Source organism: Mixophyes fleayi, chromosome 2 (genome assembly GCF_038048845.1).
Source record: "Mixophyes fleayi isolate aMixFle1 chromosome 2, aMixFle1.hap1, whole genome shotgun sequence".
Classification (NCBI taxonomy): domain Eukaryota; kingdom Metazoa; phylum Chordata; class Amphibia; order Anura; family Limnodynastidae; genus Mixophyes; species Mixophyes fleayi.
This window is the reverse complement of record NC_134403.1, coordinates 172,572,927-172,593,230: the sequence shown is the minus strand read 5'-3', so window position 1 is coordinate 172,593,230 and position 20,304 is coordinate 172,572,927. Positions and strand designations below refer to the sequence as shown.

The window sequence follows — 20,304 nt, the reverse complement described above, 5'->3', positions numbered from 1 at the left end:
TCAGGGGTCAACCGAGATCTCCTAATTTGCATAGGTTCATTAATTACAAAAGATTGTGAAACAGGATGTGGCACGGGCCCATGAATTAGACAACGTCCTACTCCCTTCTCTTTCTCTAAAGCGTAGGTCCATTTTATTACATAATGATATAATGGCATCCAAGGTAGTAGGAAGTTCATGGGGTGCTAATGCATCTTTTATGCGGTCAGATAACCCCTGCCAGAAAGCAGCCACCAATGCTTCATCATTCCAGGAAAGTTCAGAAGATAAAATGCAGAATTCAATGACATATTGTGCCACTGTGTGAGTCCCTTGGCGTAAACGAAGTATAGCCATGGAGGCAGAGGAGAGGCGACCAGGTTCATCGAAAATCCGACGGAACATCAAAAGAAAAGATGCATAATCAGAGAGAAGCGGATCATTCTTCTCCCAGAGTGGGGATACCCAGGCTAAGGCTTGGCCATTCAGTAAAGAAACCACATATGCCACTTTGGATCTATCAGTGGGAAAATTTTGCGATTGAAGCTCAAACTGAATTGAACACTGATTGAGGAAACCACGACACATTTTAGGGTCCCCATCAAATTTGGCAGGAGCAGGTAATCTGAGCCTGGAGGAAGTCACAAGGGAGGCCTGGTGTCCCGAAACTCGATCAGGAGGAGAAGCTGGCACCACTGGTTGATTTGTTTGCAACTTATCCAGACGACCAGCAAGTGCTTGAAGACATTGTAACAACTGATGCTGTGTATTATCCTGTTGTTCAACTCGAGCAACTAGATGCTGTAGTATATCCTTCGCAGAAGGCTCCACCGGGGGATCAGACATTGGGCCTGTTCTTACTATCACGGCTCAGAATAATTTGTGGATCCCCTGCCTCTATTTTAGATGGTATCAGTAGAGGATGGTGGAGATAGAGCACGATGGTATACAGAGTGATGGTAATCACAGGTTAAAGTTGTTAACTCGTAAGCATCACGGATAACAATAACACAGGAGATGATGGTAGTGTTGCAACGTAGTATATTAATTGATGATACAACAGAAATTAAAATATAAATATATATACATCTCAGCAAAGCTGAGCACTCGGCAGTTCATCAGATTACAGGAATAATCACAGATGTTACTTCATAGTTGGTAACCGTTGGCAACAGCATGAAATAAGCAATATAACAGTTCAACACACAGATGATAAGTAGAACACTTGGATCCAATAGGAAACACACAGCAGATGAACGTGAATCACTGATACAGCTAAAGTCCAATTAGAATAGTATTTAGACCTTGGCTGATCCGGAATGATAATATGATTCAACTAGCAAGTGGTTACAGGTATCACAATAGTTCTTATTTAGCGGAACAGTAAACGTTATACGACATCCAAAGACTTGGGTGTAGATAGAGACATGCAATAGGATGTTGCCTAGAAGTAACAGCGAGGTGAAGAGTATCTGAACCATGCGTGGAACTACAGGTCACAGGTGATCCGGTTCACAGGTACAAGGTGAGTTCACTACAATAGGCAGCAGCTGAACAGGAGCACACAACTTGAGCTGAAGAAATGGCTACAGGCTCGACAAACAGTTCATAGTAAAAGTCCAGCAATAAGTAAACAGCAGAGTAATAATAAGCCGTGCCAGACGTAGAAATACAGATGACAAACAACTTGATTGTAGTTCAATATCGTAGTGCAGCAATATAGTCAGCCGGATAGAATTGTACTTGAGCAAATAGATATAAGCACAGGTGTGGTAGACAACTCACAAAATAGTTCAGTGTGCAGATGAATAGCAGAAAGTAACTTCAGCTTGTAGATGAACCCGCAGAGAGCAATACAGCTGAGCCGATGAAGAGTAACGATAACAGGTAACTTCGGCAGCAGGTAATATCCAGAGAACAGGTAATGAACAACGGAAAGTCCAGGTATACAGCCAGAACCCACTGCAGCGTGAGTAACACGAAGAACAGGCAATGAGTCCATAATCACAGGAGGTTCAAATAGTACTCTAGAACCAATAAGCTTCGGGAGGAGGTCCCAATCAAAGTAGCAAGGAACATCTGCGAAAAAGTAATGTCTCTGAAGCAGAAGCAAGCACAATCATAGTTCTTAAAGGGAAAGTCACAACGCCGGTATCTAGCTATGGGACCGGCGTGTGACATGCAGCTTGATGTAATATGAAAAGGCCGAATTATTTTGGCACAATTTCTAGACTTCTGGTAGTGATTCCGAGAGTACAGGATGACTGATTTTAGATTTTCCATTAATAGAAATAGTGTTTGAGCGGATAGTGATCTGGAAGAAAAAAGGAGAAGATTAAAAAAAAATACAGTTTTGTTAACTTATTTGCAGACAAATAGCAATATTGTAGCAGAGCATATGAAATCTTTGTAAAACTAAAAATGTGTTTCTGTCAAGACGAGCCCAATGAGATTCAATAAATAGAAGAATTAAAATTGCCCCATATATATACAGAAAGGTTATTAACACAAAGGGCTAAGGAGTCCTCCTAGTGGTAACTTGAACAGCCTAAGGCAACTTTAATTTTGCAATTTTCAGTAGCTCCTAAGCCTGCACTTTCACTCCACTATTTTAAGGTACCCATGGAGTGCAGAGTTTTAGACAGTGTTGATTGTGCTAGATAGGATATGCCTCTGGCCATTTTCCTGAAATAGACAGCAAGGTTAAATATGGATGTAGACATTGTCGAAGTCGTATAATTGGATGAACGAAAGTATATTGGTTAATATTGTTTTATTGGCCGATTGCACTCAGTATGCCACGCTACACGTGGCATATGGCAATCACACGGTAAAATACGCACGCACACACTCGCATGACAACATTTAGTTATTTATGTAATTCATATTCATATTGGATCCATTACACAGTAATTTATGAGCAGACAGTATTTGGTTTATTATTAGTTTATATAATATGATTATATGTGCACTTCAGTGATATATATGGTTCAGATAATAGGAAAGGTGGCATGTCTAGTATCATATTAAAACCCTATTCATCAGCAGCTGTCCGGTGCAGTCGGCGAAGAGATCACACATTGCATACTTTAGTTATTGATATTAGGGAATAAACCTTTGTATGATGCTGGCTATGAAATGCTCACATGCCCTGGAGAGACGACCCCCACCTTTGGATTCCTTAGATTGAATCAGCCTATGACCTGTTTACCCTGGAACCACCCTTGTCTGGACCTATAGAAGCAAGCTAGATCATCTCTATTGTTCACTGTGTAACACTGTACTGTATATATAATAGCTGCACCCCCACCAGCCTCAGACTTCACTGATCACAGTATTCAAAGGTGAATTACTGTCCAGGGGTGCCCATGGTTAGCGCAGCATAGCGCAAGCGGTATGTATTTATCTTTTGGTATTGGCTGTACTGTACTGTATCATAATATAATAATGTATCGAATTGTTGACTATTTACATCTGCTAAAATAAATCACTTTGTGCGTTAGAAACACAATACAATCGCCTATGCAATGCTTATTTGAAAACGATAGAATTACTTTAATAACATCATCGGATTTCTTTACAATATACTTCTATATTGAATTTGCATGCTCAAAATAAAATTCAGATAAAATATAAGTACTGGTTATAATTTCAGATGTTAACTTTGAATAAACAGCCTGAAATATTTCTAAATTATTCACCCCCCCCCCCCAAAAAAAAGTATATTAAAGGGGAAAATGAATAAAATTGGCTAATAGTTGCAAAAAAAAAAAGTCCTATAACCTGTAGCAACCAATCAGGGGCTTAATTTAATTCTCTACAGTGCTCTAGAAAAAAATGATTGATTGCTGTTGGAAGTATAATTTTACAAATCTGTTTTCATAAATATCTCCTGATATATTTCAAATTTGCAACAAGATATTGCCTGGGCTAGAATGAAACAATAGTGACAAGTTAATCTTAAATGACATGAGAAAAAATTAAAATATTAAAAAAAAATAATAATACAAATTTAGTATTTTCAAATCATTTGCCATATCTGTTCACTAATTCAAATTCTAACGTGAATTTCAGTAAAAATTAGGGTTTTAAAAGTTACCAGGTTGACAGACATGAATCCATGACACACACTACACAGACCCTGCACCTGCTCAGTGCGTCGCATTCGTAAACAAGCGGAAAGAAAATGGTTCAGAAACGGGAAAAGTCAAATTCCATTAAAACATAGGTAATGTAAAGTTCACATTTAATCAAAAAGCACTGAGGATTATGTGTGACATTTAAATACTTTTCTGTACACAAGACCTGCAGAACATTGGGCTTGACATTAGTGGAAGGTAATGCCAGACCAAAGTCAACTATTTTTAATCTAAGGTATAAAAAAATCAAAAAAACAGTGGGGGATATTTATCAAATCTGTGACAGGTTTATGGAGCCTAATTGGTCATATGTCCCTGTGATTTTGATGGGAGATTACAGCTAACTGCAGCATTAATCCACTGCAGACAAGGTGCAGGGAATTGATTTACAAGTAAAAATGTCCCAATTGTGATGGCTCTAAGAAGAGAAATGTTGTTTAGAAAACTAAGTATGGAATAGGGCTCTTGCTGAAACCAATTGTTCTCCAAGTGCATATTGTCAAAAACATATGTTGAATTTGACCTTGTTTTTGGTCCACATTTTCTATGATTGCCGTCACTGCTGCAATGTGGTTTAATTTCCGTACCTAGAACACTACTGTTAATTGCTTAAAAACCTCATATTTAGACCCATGTCTGGCAGACTGATTTTTTTGAATTCTATGAAAACTCTAAAAACGTGTCCAGGTCGCCACTTTCTAGGAAGCACTCACCCTTTTCAGGTTGGCAGCCGCCTCTCCCGAGCGAATGGCAGCCATGATATTCTGGCGGAGGTGGTCTGGGTCAGGGCTTGGGAAGGATACTGTGGTCTTTTTTTCAGGAACGGGAGGTGGACTGTGCACTCTGTATTTTAGTTCAGGGGTTAGTGTCTACAAGACAAAATTTCTCTCTGTAACAACATTCTGAGGGTTAAACAGACTAATAGCACATTTTATTAAAAGCCACACATTTGTGCTGTCCTGTTAATTGGTAAAGTTATAACAATAATGAAAGTTACCTTACATAAAAGTTTTCTACCACTCCCACAATCTTAACAATTTGTCATTTTTATAAAGTTAACTGTGCCCCCATCCTTCCCTATGTACCCAATTTAGCGCTGGGTGGGATGCGAAATACCAGGGGAGAGTGCAGGACTACTCGCTCTCCTCTGCCGAAATATGATATGACTGATCTGGCCGTACTCTAATGTACTATAGTGTGCCATCACACACAGTTTAGGCACATAATAGTGAGGCTGGGCTTTCCACTGTTATTTCACAACGCAACTAGTGCTAACAGATAGCGAGGTAAGAAAGGGGGGCACAGTTCTTTCTATAATAATTACAACAAATGGCAAAGCCTAGGAGGTAGAAAGTTTATTTTTAATGGGAGTTACCCTTTAAAAACAATAATCATTCATTTTAACTGCACATACAACATAAATACACTTCGATAAAAACAGTATATTACTACATGTATGTAGCAGAGTTAGGCAACCTATGTTGGGTCCAGTAAAGATTAATTTATTATATGACGGGAGACAAACAACAATTGTAAGTAGTAGAACGCGTGGAATCTTGTGGTTCGGGTATACTTGCCACAACTTATCCAATCAACTTCCAAACAGCAACCCTGGCCCGTGCGGTTTATATTTGAACTTCTCCATGCTCACAGCATGATAGCTGAGACATTGGCAGGGATGAGAATCTTCTGAGTGTCCGAACTATCTTCTGTTCTAGTAATGGATAGATGGTGAGTTTGCAGGCAGGGGACATGCTAGTGCGCTAGGGGATCAGAATGGGTGTTCTGCCCTTTAATTCAACCAAGTTGAATAGAAATATCTTTGATTTATGAGGGACTGACCAGGTTTTACTACTGAAGAACACAGGGTTTTCAGAAAGGGAAATAAAGGATACCATGAAAAATGAAAACAAGATATTGTTCCATATAAAGGTGCTCTTGGCACTACGATCTACCTGTATCACTTTGACAGAAGCTGCACATTACTACTCTGTGTTGTGAACATTCCAATGCTCTAGGTAGTCTGTATCTGCTCACTGCCTTGTGGATGGATGGGAGAGGAAGAACGACAAGTTGGACGTATGAACTCCCAGAGCTTCAGGTCACTGCTTCACACATCATCTCCTGATGCTGGTTCTGATTATCTGTTTGGCTTGGCTGTAAATATTCCAATGATTTGATCGGCTAATAAAGTTGTGATGAATACTGAAGATGGTGCTCAGTCAAATGCACCTTTAAAAAAAAAGGAACACTGGGGGTGGATTTAAATTTGTCTACTACATATTTACAGCTGAAATGTCACTAGATGTATGTTCTTTTCTCCTACAATAACATTTAAAAGTCCTCATAATAACACAAAGTAGGACATTGCTGACCATAAATGATGCAATTTTGTGAGCATTTGAGGCGCTATAATTGGTAACATTGGTATATTTGGTTTTACATATACTAAAAATCGGCACATCTACCCAGTAAAATAGGAACAATATTTGTTGTATCCCTAACATTGTACAGAATATGGACTTTGATCAAAATACATAATTTTTCATCTCTAAACATCACATTGATTTGATTAATTGAAACTGACAAAATCAAGTGAGAAGCAGATCATATAACAATGTTTTTGGCCCAAATCAATTTTAGAAGAAATAAAAACATACAATGGTGATATAAAAACTCAAAAAAAAAACATATCAAGTCTGTCCACGTTACTGGTTAGTTCCCAGGAAAGAAGCATATTTAAATCCATTACTGTTGCTTTTAAATCGCCGAGAATATCAATGCATTGATAGGGAGGGCCCCGCAAATTTAACTAAAGTCCTCAAACTGAGTGTCAAAAATCTAAAACATGTAGGGTAACGAGAAGGTGCAACTGATTCAAAGTTCACAAGACAAAAAACACTTAGAGCAACCATTAAAAATATTTTCAAACTTAGGTGACTCAGATTCAGCTCAGTGCCATAACCAGATTGACAAGTTGCAGCTCAGTTATATTTCCAAGCTTACATGGGCTTTTCTGCATACTATAGTCCTAGCCAACCCTGCTTTTTCATCATTGGTGCTGCATTCCATGTTTTCTTTCCCTATAAGTTCATTCTATGCGGCCGCAAGACTCATCTTCCTCTCACGCCGCTCCTCCTCTGCCTCCCCTCTCTGCCTTGTCTTACACTGGCTCCCCTTCCCCTACAGAGTCCTTTTCAAACTCCTTACCACCACTTACAAGGCTCTCTCCAACTCTACTGCCCCTTATATCTCTAACCTCCTCTCCATTCACACTCCTGCCCGCTCCCTGCGCTCGGCCAACGACCGCCGCCTCTCCTCCATCCTTATCACCTCTTCCCACTCCAAAATCCAAGACTTTTCCCGTGCAGGCCCCCTTTTCTGGAACGACCTCCATCGTTCCATCCGTCTCTCTCCTACTCTGTGCTCCTTCAAACGTGCACTCAAAACTCACCTCTTCCTCAAAGCCTACCAACCATCTACTTAACCCCCATCTCCTCCCTTTGCTCATCCTCCCTTCTCTCCTCTAGCCTCAACTGGCTCCTCTTGTGCCTGGTCTGTTTACCCTCCCTTAGGATGTAAGCTCGTATGAGAGGGCCCCCTCCCCTCCTGTCTCCATACCTGTTCTTCCGCTCCGTTTTTACTGCATATGACTAGCCGGAGTTTCTTAAGCATTGGTACTTTTTGTTCATTGTTCTGTATGGTTTCACCCTGTATAGTCTACTTTTAGTACTGTGTGCGGCGCTGCGGATACCTTGTGGCGCCTAACAAATAAATGATAATAATAATAATAATAATAATAATAATAATTCTAAGCACCTTTTAGCAAAATAATACTCTAAGATAACGCCCGAGATTCTCTACTCTATTGTAAATGTTGAGCTGGAATTTAACTTTTTTTGCAGTGAAAACAGTAATGATGCCTTGCAGGGACAGAACATAGCATTGGTGGGCCACATTGCAAAGTTTGGGGGTCGGACGGGCCTTCACCCTCTTCCCCCTCGCCTCCATACCCCTGCAGTGGCTGTAATTCTGCTGAATCTTGTTAAGACTCTTGATGAATTATACTGTTACAAAACAAAATCCCCCCCCCCTCCCAAAAAAAAAAGTTATTGCATTTATGATATTAAATATTATTTATAATGGGAAAACGTACATGAGCTTGGATTGATGAACTACATGCAAATACAGGAGAGTGCTACGTAAATTTTCTAATATAGACTTCAAACTTCAAAAGTCAATCACTTGCATAAACAAGCATATGCATAAAAACCTGCATCAAGGAAAATTATTCAAAATGTTACAATTTGCATACAATACATAAATCTGCTCTTTAGCTATAAAAATATATTGATATATTGTAAGCTCTCACAAGCTCACTGTCCTATGTTTTCCTGCCTTCACTATCCTATCCACCTGGTATAACCCCCCCTTCCCCCTCCCCACACACACACACGAACCTCCACCACCCCAACAGTCCTTGTACTATGCAACTTGTTTTACTGAAACCCTATCAGTCATATGCTTAGTACTATGTATGTCTTAGTCATGCTGTTTGTTCTTTGTGTTACTTGATCTTATTTGCTCTCCCCCATTGTCCGGGGCTGCAAACCCTTTGAGGTGCTTGTAAATAAATAATATTAATTGTCAAATTGCAGACTTAAGGAATGAGTGGGCAGCAACATTTGGTAAGATTTACCTTTGTTTTTGAGTGTAAAAAAAAAAAAGGTCACATTTTTAACAATCCAGTAGCTATTACCTGACTTTCGGTCTGCTCCTGTGAATTTACTGCGAAGAGTGGATAATCGTTCTTGGACTCACTTGGAGAAGTAACTGGAGACGATCCAATGGGAGCATCCACGTGTAATGTCTGTTTGACGGGCGAGGTACCAGAACTGAATGACTGAAACCGTTTAACTGCTGATGTGACAGCAGAGGCAAAAGGATTAGGATTTGTACTTAGAAATGGTCTTGAGGTGGCAAAAGCTCTTAACTTTTGCAGGCTTAATGGAGCGGACTGACCATTCGGAGAGCTCACAGGTCGCGGTGTTTTGCTAGTTGTTGTAGAAACGACTTCTTGTTGGTATTCATGATGGACAACCTGAAACGTTTTCTCAGCAGAGGGGACGTCAGGTAACACATTTGTTGTTTCAGAACGTTTTCCTTCCAGACACGGCACAGAGTCAACATTTTGCTTTGTCTCTTCAAATGACACATACTTATGGTGTTGTATAGAAACGTTATAAGGAGAAACCTCAATTCATCATCATCATCATCAACATTTATTTATATAGTGCCAGCAAATTCCGCAGCACTTTACAATTGGGAACTCAATTGGCACTTTGCTTTGTGTAGACTCTCTTTCAACATGAGACCGTGAGCTGCTAATGTTGTTTCCGACTTCCAAGAGCATTTCACCATTTTTGACCTCAGTATGTCTTTCTGCTAACATTGATGTGTCCTCCTGTTTACTTTCCTCCAAGTTAGAAGACAAATTTAGCACATTAAATCTAGAAGGAAGTGTTTTAATAGTTATCTGTGAAGCCTCATTACCTAGATCTTTAAGTTTAACAGTACTGTTTGTGGCGTTAATGGAAGATTTTGACTTGGCAATAGCAGAGGTCACATCAGGGCCGGTGCTAGGACTTTTGGCGCCCTAGGCACATTTTCAAAATCGGCGCCCCGCGCCCCATTTTCAAAATCGGCGCACCCCGTCTTTTCTTACCTTAACTTGCCTCCTCTCTGCTCCGTCTCCTCCCCTCCACTCACTGACACTGTCGGGCCGTGATGATGACAGTCAGTGAGTGGAGGGGAGGAGACAGAGCAGAGAGGCGGCGGTGGTGATGATCAATAGTCCCTCCCCCCCTCCCTGTGGATGTATCTGAAGCTGTGTGGCGGCCGTGAAAGATATGGTCAGTGGTCGCCGCACAGTTTTAAAGAAATCTGTGGTGCCCTCCAGAGCCCGGCGCCCTAGGCAAGTGCCTAACCTTGCCTAATGGGAGCGCTGGGCCTGGGTCACGTACATGCTCGAAGCTCTCCTCTGCATCTGTAAGTAGAAAGAACTTGGACCTTTTACTGGGCTTGTAGGACTCTGTTTTGATCTCTGGAACAGTTGTACTATCAGTTTTTAAGGTGGGCGCAGACGATAAACTTCTTGCTAATGCAAAATGGACTTTTCGACTTGGGTCAGCGACAGTTTTGGAAACCATACTTAGTGGGTTAACACTTGTACCCTGTGGCGAGTGATTCCCATTTTTCATTGCGGCTGAAAGATCACTTCTTTCAATAATTGGATCAAATCTTTCAATAATTGGATCAAATCTTTCAATAATTGGATCAAAAGATGATGTAATATTGCTATTTGTAACAGTATGATTTATCTCATGTTCATTCACAGATGAATAAACATCATTTTATGCATCCTGTGAACTTTCTGGCTCCACATATCTTTCTACGTCAAACGATCTCTGCGGTACAATTTTGTAAGTGGTAATTCCGATCTTGGGAAGATAGTCTCTTGTGAGCTCAGTGGAAGGCTTGGGCTTGGGTTCGGAATGTTGTCTATACAACTGGAATGTTTTTGATTGTGAACTCTCAACAGTGTTCTCCTGAACAGTCTGGGTTGGCACATTTTCCCTGAGACTGCCGACATGTTCCTTTTTATTTTCTTCTATTCCCGTTACAATCACCGTATACTCCTTGACTTGTGGCTACCGACTTCTGTGACTGTTAAGTTCGGGCTGGACATGGTCAGTGTAGCTCACAGATGTCGAACAAGAATTGCCCTGAGAATTTACAAACTCCTCTTCTGCAGTTATCTTCAAATAGCTGTCAAAATTAACAGTTTGAACTGCTGAATCCTGTGTTTTTCCCTTTTCTGTGATGGCCTGTGTCAAATTCGCTTCGGTTTCAGCCTCAGCAATGTGGCCATTCTTTTGAAAACCAAGATTCGTCGTTTCATTGGGCTGCTCCCATGACTGGGTTTGTGAGGCCTGTTCTGTAACGATTGCTTTACTTTCAAATATTTGATGGTTCTCAAATTCCATGGTTGTAGTTAAAGATCCTATTTCACTTTCACCTTGTGAGGAGGAAAAAAAATAGGTTGGTAAAATGTATAACATCTTTGAGTAAACAAGGGGGGGGAAAAATGCTCTGCACAGGGATTGAAAAGAAACAACCACATGCAATATATAACAGGATATAAGCCTTTAACTAGTGGCATGTGGGGGTGCTGGTCCTGTTATATTTAGGACGAAGAAATTATGAACAAAGGTTCAAAATAGAAGGACAAATTAGCACTCCTTATGTTTATTAAAATATAACTTTTATTGATTACTGATTAATAATAATATCCTCCCGGAAGACAAGGTGAAATATTTTAAAAGAATAACTACCAAATACACACATACACACGTGTAATAAAAACAGAGACACCAACTGATAAGGATCTGTTATATCAAGGATTAATCATATGAATACAGAGAATTATCTGTGTGTATCCTTGCAGCGAACTTTACCATGTACAGGTAAGTAGTGGTTGATAGGAACAAAGGATGATTAATAGAGTAAATATAAACCGTGTCTCATATGATGTAGATACTGTAAATCTTCTAAAAACCACTATGACTGTTATTGCAGGCAAGTAGCGGAGAAGAGTATATGTTCTCCGTTAATATAGTGAGGGGAAACCCCTAGCTATAAATAGCGTTGACCTTCTTTATAATGATTACAGTATGGGACTAATATGGCTGATTCTGGGTCAATGAGAAATTAAGACACTGCACATTATACATTTGTGCTAATGTGTCAAACAACTCGTATGGTCCAAGCGATTTGTGAACTTATTAAATATGATGAATGCAATTTACTCAGGTGTAAATAGAAGCTCTGTTGTACCGAGCGATATAAATTGCATCAGAGTGGAGTCAAGCTGTTTAAAACAGACAGACTGATTGTTAATTTAGAGATTAGTCCTGCACGTTATAACTACTGAAGAGAAACCACCCTACCAAAGTGATAGGAGTTCACTTATAGAATTATAACGAGTCTAACTGCGGTGAGCACTGCCCTCCACGGAGGTTATACATAAATCCGCTGAGATTAGGGACAACGTTCATCACGCTACCAGTTACACTTGTCTACCTCAGTTTACTGCAGATTAGCCACATAAGAGATCACATTATATGGGATATAATTCATACAGATAAATTGAGTCTGAATGTGGAGAATATTCTCCTTTATGGAGGTTTTACTCAAGTCCGCCAACATCACGGACAATACATATTCCGTTATTAGCCACACTCGTTTTTCTTCATCCCCTCTCTTATGGCAAATTAGTGAGATGGCTTTTATTCTATAGGGTCTTTCTTAGAACTATCACTTTGGTAGGGTGGTTTCTCTTCAGTAGTTATAACGTGCAGGACTAATCTCTAAATTAACAATCAGTCTGTCTGTTTTAAACAGCTTGACTCCACTCTGATGCAATTTATATCGCTCGGTACAACAGAGCTTCTATTTACACCTGAGTAAATTGCATTCATCATATTTAATAAGTTCACAAATCGCTTGGACCATACGAGTTGTTTGACACATTAGCACAAATGTATAATGTGCAGTGTCTTAATTTCTCATTGACCCAGAATCAGCCATATTAGTCCCATACTGTAATCATTATAAAGAAGGTCAACGCTATTTATAGCTAGGGGTTTCCCCTCACTATATTAACGGAGAACATATACTCTTCTCCGCTACTTGCCTGCAATAACAGTCATAGTGGTTTTTAGAAGATTTACAGTATCTACATCATATGAGACACGGTTTATATTTACTCTATTAATCATCCTTTGTTCCTATCAACCACTACTTACCTGTACATGGTAAAGTTCGCTGCAAGAATACACACAGATAATTCTCTGTATTCATATGATTAATCCTTGATATAACAGATCCTTATCAGTTGGTGTCTCTGTTTTTATTACACGTGTGTATGTGTGTATTTGGTAGTTATTCTTTTAAAATATTTCACCTTGTCTTCTGGGAGGATATTATTATTAATCAGTAATCAATAAAAGTTATATTTTAATAAACATAAGGAGTGCTAATTTGTCCTTCTATTTTGAACCTTTGTTCATAATTTCTTCGTCCAAAATGTATAACATGCAAGAATTTTTAGAATCGTTTAAAGGGGCACATTAGTGCGACAATGTAATGGGCTTTTTAAGAAGTTCATATATAAATTAGATCTAATAATGTATATTTCTGAAGAAAAAATTACCAAAAGAAAAATATACTGTCCATACAAAGGGTCCTCTAAACACCAGACTTTTAAAAAGGCAATGCAGAAATCTTATGGCAGTCTAGAAGAGTTGACTTATATGTAATAAAGTTTCTATATTGCCTCTCTAAAAGTCTGGTGTGCATAGGACCATTTTGGATGTTGATAGGAGTCTGTTCCTTTACTGTAAGCTGGCAGGTAATTCTGAAGGTGTGCATTATCATTTCTCTATTTGTTAAGAGCAAAATACTGCTAACACCATTGTCTTCAATTGTTTTGTCCATTTTCCATTTAGCATTCCTGGGTTTGTGAATGACAGCTGTGTATTGGCATAGGAATACCCATGCCTGCAGCACTTTGCCTTGGAGCTCTTCTGTGTGTGCTCTGTTCAGAATGTAATGAAGGCAAAGAAAAAAAGCATTTAGAAAGCACATCTTTTATGTAAAGCAATCTGTTATTTGGATTTAGTCCTCGTTTATAAGAAAACACAATATTCATACGTAATCGTCTCCAAACAGTCTTTGCAATATATCTATATATGGATTTGTTCTGTAGTGGAGCTATATATAATTACATGTGCAGTATGCTCTACACTTAATGAGAAGGGTTGTATCTTTTTAATAGTGAACTAGTTATAGTACCAAGAGATGCATAACATCGGACACTCACCAAAAATTGACAATTTTTCGGCAATCTGCTTCTACTCTTACTACTGTTAATATCAAGAGAGACCCAACTGTTGGCTGGTATGAATGTATATATGTGCATGTTTTAGTGCAGCGAGGCCTCACTTAAGAGATGTTGTCTTGGGAAGAATGTGTTCTTTGTAGGGGTTATAACTTGCCTCCTAGATGATAATATCTCTGCTGAAGGACAATTGCTAAAGTATGTTATGTCAAGCATTTCATGCCATGTACATAAGTGTGGGTTATTGGTCATATTATGTGTTTACTTTAGTGACGTACCAAGTTCTGTGGCTGAATCCAGCCATTTCTCAAAGGGTTTGATTGCGTTTTTCAACATCGAACCAAATTCACCGCCTTCTCCTCTGCCACCTCACCCACAGGTCCGCATACCGGCAGCTGCCTGCTGGCAGCAGAGGAGACGGCCTCACCTATCATCACCGCTGTAATCGCTGCACCATTCTGCAGTCATAAGGACCAATGAGTGCTAATTGCTCAAAGGCCTATAGGACTCTATACAGCAAAAATTCCTCCCAAGTACCTTGACACTACTTCTGGGGTTTTCAGGACCCATGTATGCTCGTCGAATGAGCCCAGAACAGAGAGAATGGAATCGAGGTGCCAAGAGATTCAGAAGAGGACTGGTAAGTTCCTGAGATAGAGGAGTCTGGCTGGAAGTTGAGTGGGGCCTCTATTCAATGTATGGCATTCAAGGAAGGTATCTGCAATCTGTTGCTTGCACTTTGAAGGGTGGGGGGGGAGATCAGTCAACTGGTGGCTGGCAGTTAGGGGGAAATCTGTACAACATATAAATGGCAAATGGGGGTTTCTGTGCAAAACATGGCAGAAGCTGGGGGTATTTCTCTGCAACGTAGTTTGCAATGGGGCGGTATTTCATTGCAATAATTGGTTTGCAATTTGTGTGTGTGTGTGTGTGCGCATGTGTGTGTGGGGATTTGTTTGCAATATATAATTTACAGTGGGTGATATTTTATTTCCATAGGTGGTAATCAGTCTGGACCCAGATAGGGGTGGCTTTGGGAGCAGCACCTGCTTCCTAGGATATGTTACTCTGTTTGAGTACAGTTGATGTCTGGCAGGACAGAAGGTCAGACAATTAGCCTAAACCACCTTTCTCTCATTGGCTCCCTCTATGCATGTTATAAAATGTTTGATTTCCTGCTCGAAGTTCAGACAGCTTCCTGGGCTGCAGTTTCAGCTCCATTCTGCAAGCACAAATCCGGCTGCGTCAGAAATCTCCATCCTGTGAGAGCGAGCTGGGATAGGGCATGTTTGGGAAAAGTATTTGTATATGTAAAGTGAACTATGCCATTTGTTTGCACATTCCATAAATAAAATTACATGATCAAATCCACAGCATATTAAAAACTAATAATAATAAAGTCCCTCTTTAAGTTATCCAAACAGATTATATTTATAAACTGCAGCTCCGGGGAACAGTTATTCCAGACAAATTTAAAGTGAAAAAAGAAAACAAAAGTTGATATTTGTTACAAGAAACCAATCTTCTGTATGTCACTACAGAGGTGACAAACAGAGTTCTGTAGCCGAGCATATTATACAGCACATACGGAAAATACATCTCGGAACATTTAAATAACGCGCGCCAAAAATGTCAAGTTGCACAAACTAAATAACAGCTTTTTGTATTATCCTTGCATTTTATGTCTGAATGTTGCTAGCACAACATTAATGGACTGAAGGGGAAGTACAGTAATTAAACAAGAGGGATGTAAAGTGTGTTGACACCCCAGCATTTCTGCATCAGTTTAAAAGAAACCTCACATCACTCCTCTGTGTTATTGGGGACCCTGCTCCATCCAATAATCTAACTCTCAGTCTGTGGCGTCTGCGTACATCCATTCCCCATCTCACATCATGGCACTACTCAGTCACATGCAGCCATATCCTCACTAACATAACAGAATGATTGGACTGCCTCACATATGATCAGCACACATCTTCTGAAATGCTATGTGCTGCTGGAAATAGTGAGATGATCAGGTGGCTCTATAGCCAACAACAGTGAACATTAAAAAAAAAAAAAAAAAATACAATTTTGCAGAATATGCTTAAAGCAATTCTAACATGCAACAATGAAAGCATTTATATAAAAGTGCTTTCATTTCTTAAAAACTCTGAAATAAAAATAAGCTTCAAATGTTGCAGGTGCAATGTCCTAGAGAGAATTCTCCTGAGCCTCCGCTCCTTGGGAATGAGTCACAGAAAGCAGAAATCTGATTGTTGAGGCCTCTGTGTCTCATGAACAAAGTCTAAACCCAAAATGTGAGCTCTGATATCCTTAGGTTATGGACTGTATGGGAGCAGCATTAAGGTCCAACTACCAGGCTACCAGCTGCAATGAAAATGCTCAGTCCCAAAAATATGACAATTATCTTTTAGCTACCAGTTTTAAACCTTTTGAATGTATCATAAATTAACCAATTAAACATTCTTGTGAAAGCCCATGGTGTTGAAGGAGTTCCCTGTAAAGCACAATTATTTTATGTGGTTTGTAAAGTTGGCCACACACGCCACGAACAGAATGGCTGGTGGCCAAATTGGACGATATCCTGCCACTAGATGCTTGGGCCAAACAGCTGGAAGATCTCTGGCAATACTGGAGCTGTTTCTGTGGCTGGTAGATAACTGCACACAATCGGATTACGTTCATCTTCTGATAACATTCCCCAACATGCCATATAATGATCCCATGGTTTATGAAAGCTCTTTATAGACATTGCGGACATACGTGGAGCCACAAATGCTGCGATACTGTGACATTTGCAAGATACTGCCTGTGATATAGCAGCTCACAGTGTCGGACTGGGGCATGAAGGGCCCACCGGGGGACTGCAACGATAGGGGCCCACCAGTGGGGGTGTGGCCTGCCATCATAGAGGCGGGACCAGACACTAGAGGGGGAGTGGTCAGCTCACGAAGGACAGCTAGTACAATAGTGTAGTATATAAAGAATGCAGTGTGTATATAAAGAGTACACAGTCTTGACCTGCCGGCTGGATGACAGGATACGTATGTTCAGCAGCCATTCATTAATTCCTGGTTTAAGTTAAATATTCTACGAGTATTCCCTTTATTATTCCGCTCACACTCAGACAGTTTGTGTGTAACACACTTACTGACAAGAAGTCTGATGTGCGTAGGGGGAACTGTTCCCTGTGGTCAAACCCTTATCTGGAAATATCTGACAAGAATCCCTGGACCTGGTCTCCCAGCAGGCACACGCTGGCAGGATCTGGGCACACGTACTGTGTGTAACACGGGTGATATCAGGATGGTGATTGGGGAACTCTCTACACACCAGGCCGGCAGTGAGAATGATTACAAAGGTTTATAACAAGCAGACGAGATGAACTCTGTACACACAGCAGCAAGGACGCCAGTGAGGGTAGCAGGGATACCGAACATGTGAGCTGAATGGGCTCCGCCCACTTCTAGAAGGGGGTGTGGCCGTAAGGCAGCGGGGCCTACCGGTGATTTTTCCGGTAGCCCTGTGGGCCAGTCCGACACTGGCAGCTCATGTAGCATAAATGTGGTAATTGGTCTACCTAGGGCCAGGGCTGGATAAATGCCAGGAGCAAGATAGTAAATGTGTCTAAAAAATGACCACTGGTGTCTAACAGTTGGCCGTCATATCCATTACTGTCAATGGAAGCACACCTTTCTCTGCTCCTACAAAAAGATTGCTGGTTCCTAGATTTAACTAGATCCTGAATTCTACATTACTTTGTCCACCCCAGTCTCAGGGCATGTACAAGTGGCTTTCCCCTTGCGGCTGTCCATTAGTCAAGTCCAGCTGTATTCACCTTGTGCTGAAGTACCATGAATGACAGTGAATAAAGATCATTGTTTATGGTAAATGCATTGTCAGTAGTTATGGACACTTGTTCTAACCCGCTTACCTGATGCCGGTCCGCCTGTACACTTGTCTCCCGCTGCCTGGACTCCCGCAGTCTGGTCCGCCTGCCTTGTTCTCTTGACTCCGGCTGCCGGGTCCTGGTCCTCCAAGGCCACCCCCGGTCTATATTTCTGCTCGCCCCGCTGCAGCCTCCTGCTGCTGCCGGATCCCTGTCTCTGACCCCTCACGGCTCCTCACTCCCGCCGTCTCCCGCCTGCTCCGGATACATTGCGGCTAACACTGCCTGCCGCCTACCCTCCGGTGTGCCGGCCTCATCTGGCACCACTACACCTCGTGCTGCTTTGTTGTCTTCGCCTGCAGCTGCCCTCCACTGAGAGTCCCTGGATCTGCCCTGTCTTTGTGGCCCACCGGACTCCTGTCTCACCTGTTCATGTACTCTGTTCCGGCGACTATCTGACCCACCCTGGACTCGCCTGCCGGAACTCTGGTCTCCCTGGACTTCCCTGCCCTGGACCCGGTACCTCCCTGGACTCCCGGTCTCCCTTGACTTTCCTGCCCTGGACCCGGTACCGGCTCTCTGCAGCCCTACATCATTTTCGCCACCTTGTGTTTTCATTTCTAACTTACATTTCATTTCTAGCTTATTTCATCCTTAGTTTAACCTTATTTTACTGCTATTTAATTTTTGTGTTTTCATTTCTATTTAATTAATTTTTTGTGTTTTCATCTCTAATTTACCGTAAACTCATTTTAACCTTAGCTTAACCATATCTTACTGCAATTTATTTTATTGTATTGCACTGTATTTTATATTAATTATTTTATCTTAATTATTGTACTTTAGCTTAATTATTGTATTTTATTTGCATTTTTAATTTTCTCCATTTTATTTTAATTCTTTACGGCACTTTATATCGCTTCTGCGACCGCCTTTTGTTCTTGCTCCATTCCTTTGTCCCCAGGGGCGGGGGGGCAGGGGGGCATCGGCCCCCCGGGTTGCTCAGAATCACGGCTGTTAGGGCCGCCCGCTCCCCGGAAGTAATTTCAATGTGATGCGGCCGCGTCATTGATGACGCGGACGCATCACGTGTCATGTGATGCGGCCGCCTGTGCGGCGTGTGTCCCCCGGGCTGACAGACGTCAGCCCGCGCCTGTTTGTCCCTTACAGTCTTTGTCTTACTTTGTTCTGTCAATCCCTAATCTAATTAAGGTTAATCTATCTTGTTTAATCTAATTTAGTCTTTGTCTTACTTTACTCCGTCTATCCTTAATCTAACTAAGCCTCTTATCTGCTCTGGTCCATTTTGGTCTCCCTTTGCTGCCCTCACCTCTGTGTTAATTACCCTTGCCCCTTCTCTTAGTCCCAGTCCATCCCTGTCCCTCACCATGCCGCCCCGCTCCTTTCCTATACCCATCCTCTCCCCCAGCCCCCTGCTCTCGCCCATCTCCCGCTGCCCCACCCCTTACCCTCCCCCTTGCCCCATGAACCCTGACAATCTCATCCGCATCTCCCCTCTTCCCTCCCTCCCCTTCTCATGTGCTCTGTGGAACTCCAGGTCCATCCGTAACAAACTGACCTCCATCCATGACCTCTTCATCTCCAACTCTCTAAATCTTCTTGCCATCACTGAAACCTGGCTTACTTCTTCTGACACTGCTTCACCTGCTGCCCTTTCCTATGGGGGCCTCTCCTTCACCCACTCCACCAGACCGGATGAGCGTCCAGGAGGTGGAGTGGGTCTCCTCCTTTACCCTAACTGCACTTTTCGGGTCATTCCTTCTTTACCATCCCTCTCCTTCTCTTCCTTTGAAGTACACTCCATCCGGCTCTTCTCCCCCATCCACCTCCGTGTCTCCGTCATCTACCGTCCCCCAGGCCCCTCCTCCCTTTTCCTTGACAACTTCGCTTCATGGCTCCCCCACTACCTTTCCTCTGACCTTCCCTCCATCATACTTGGTGACTTTAATATTCCTATTGACAACTGTTCTGACCCCGCCACCATCAAACTTCTCGCCCTTTCCTCCTCCCTAGGCCTTACTCAGTGGACCTCTTCCCCCACCCACTGTCTTGGTCACTCGCTTGACCTTGTCTTCTCTCATCTCTGTGATCTCTCTGACCTTTACAACTCTCCCTTCCCACTCTCTGACCACCATCTCCTCTCCTTCACTCTGTCCTCCTTCCCTGCTCCTGCCTCGCCCAAAGCCACCCTCACCAGGCGCAACCTTGACGCTATTGACCCTACCTCCTTCTCCTCCTCTCTTGAAACTCTCCTATCACCCCTTCCCTCCCTGGTCTGTCCTGACCAGGCGTCCTCCCTCTACAATCTC

The 20,304-nt window shown here is 41.7% G+C and overlaps 1 pseudogene; it reads right to left on the bottom strand.

The window, feature by feature from the left end:
• Positions 1-1,826: 1,826 nt before the first annotated feature.
• LOC142139869 (cordon-bleu protein-like 1) lies at positions 1,827-14,460 on the bottom strand (annotated as a pseudogene).
• Between the last annotated feature and the right edge of the window lie 5,844 nt (positions 14,461-20,304).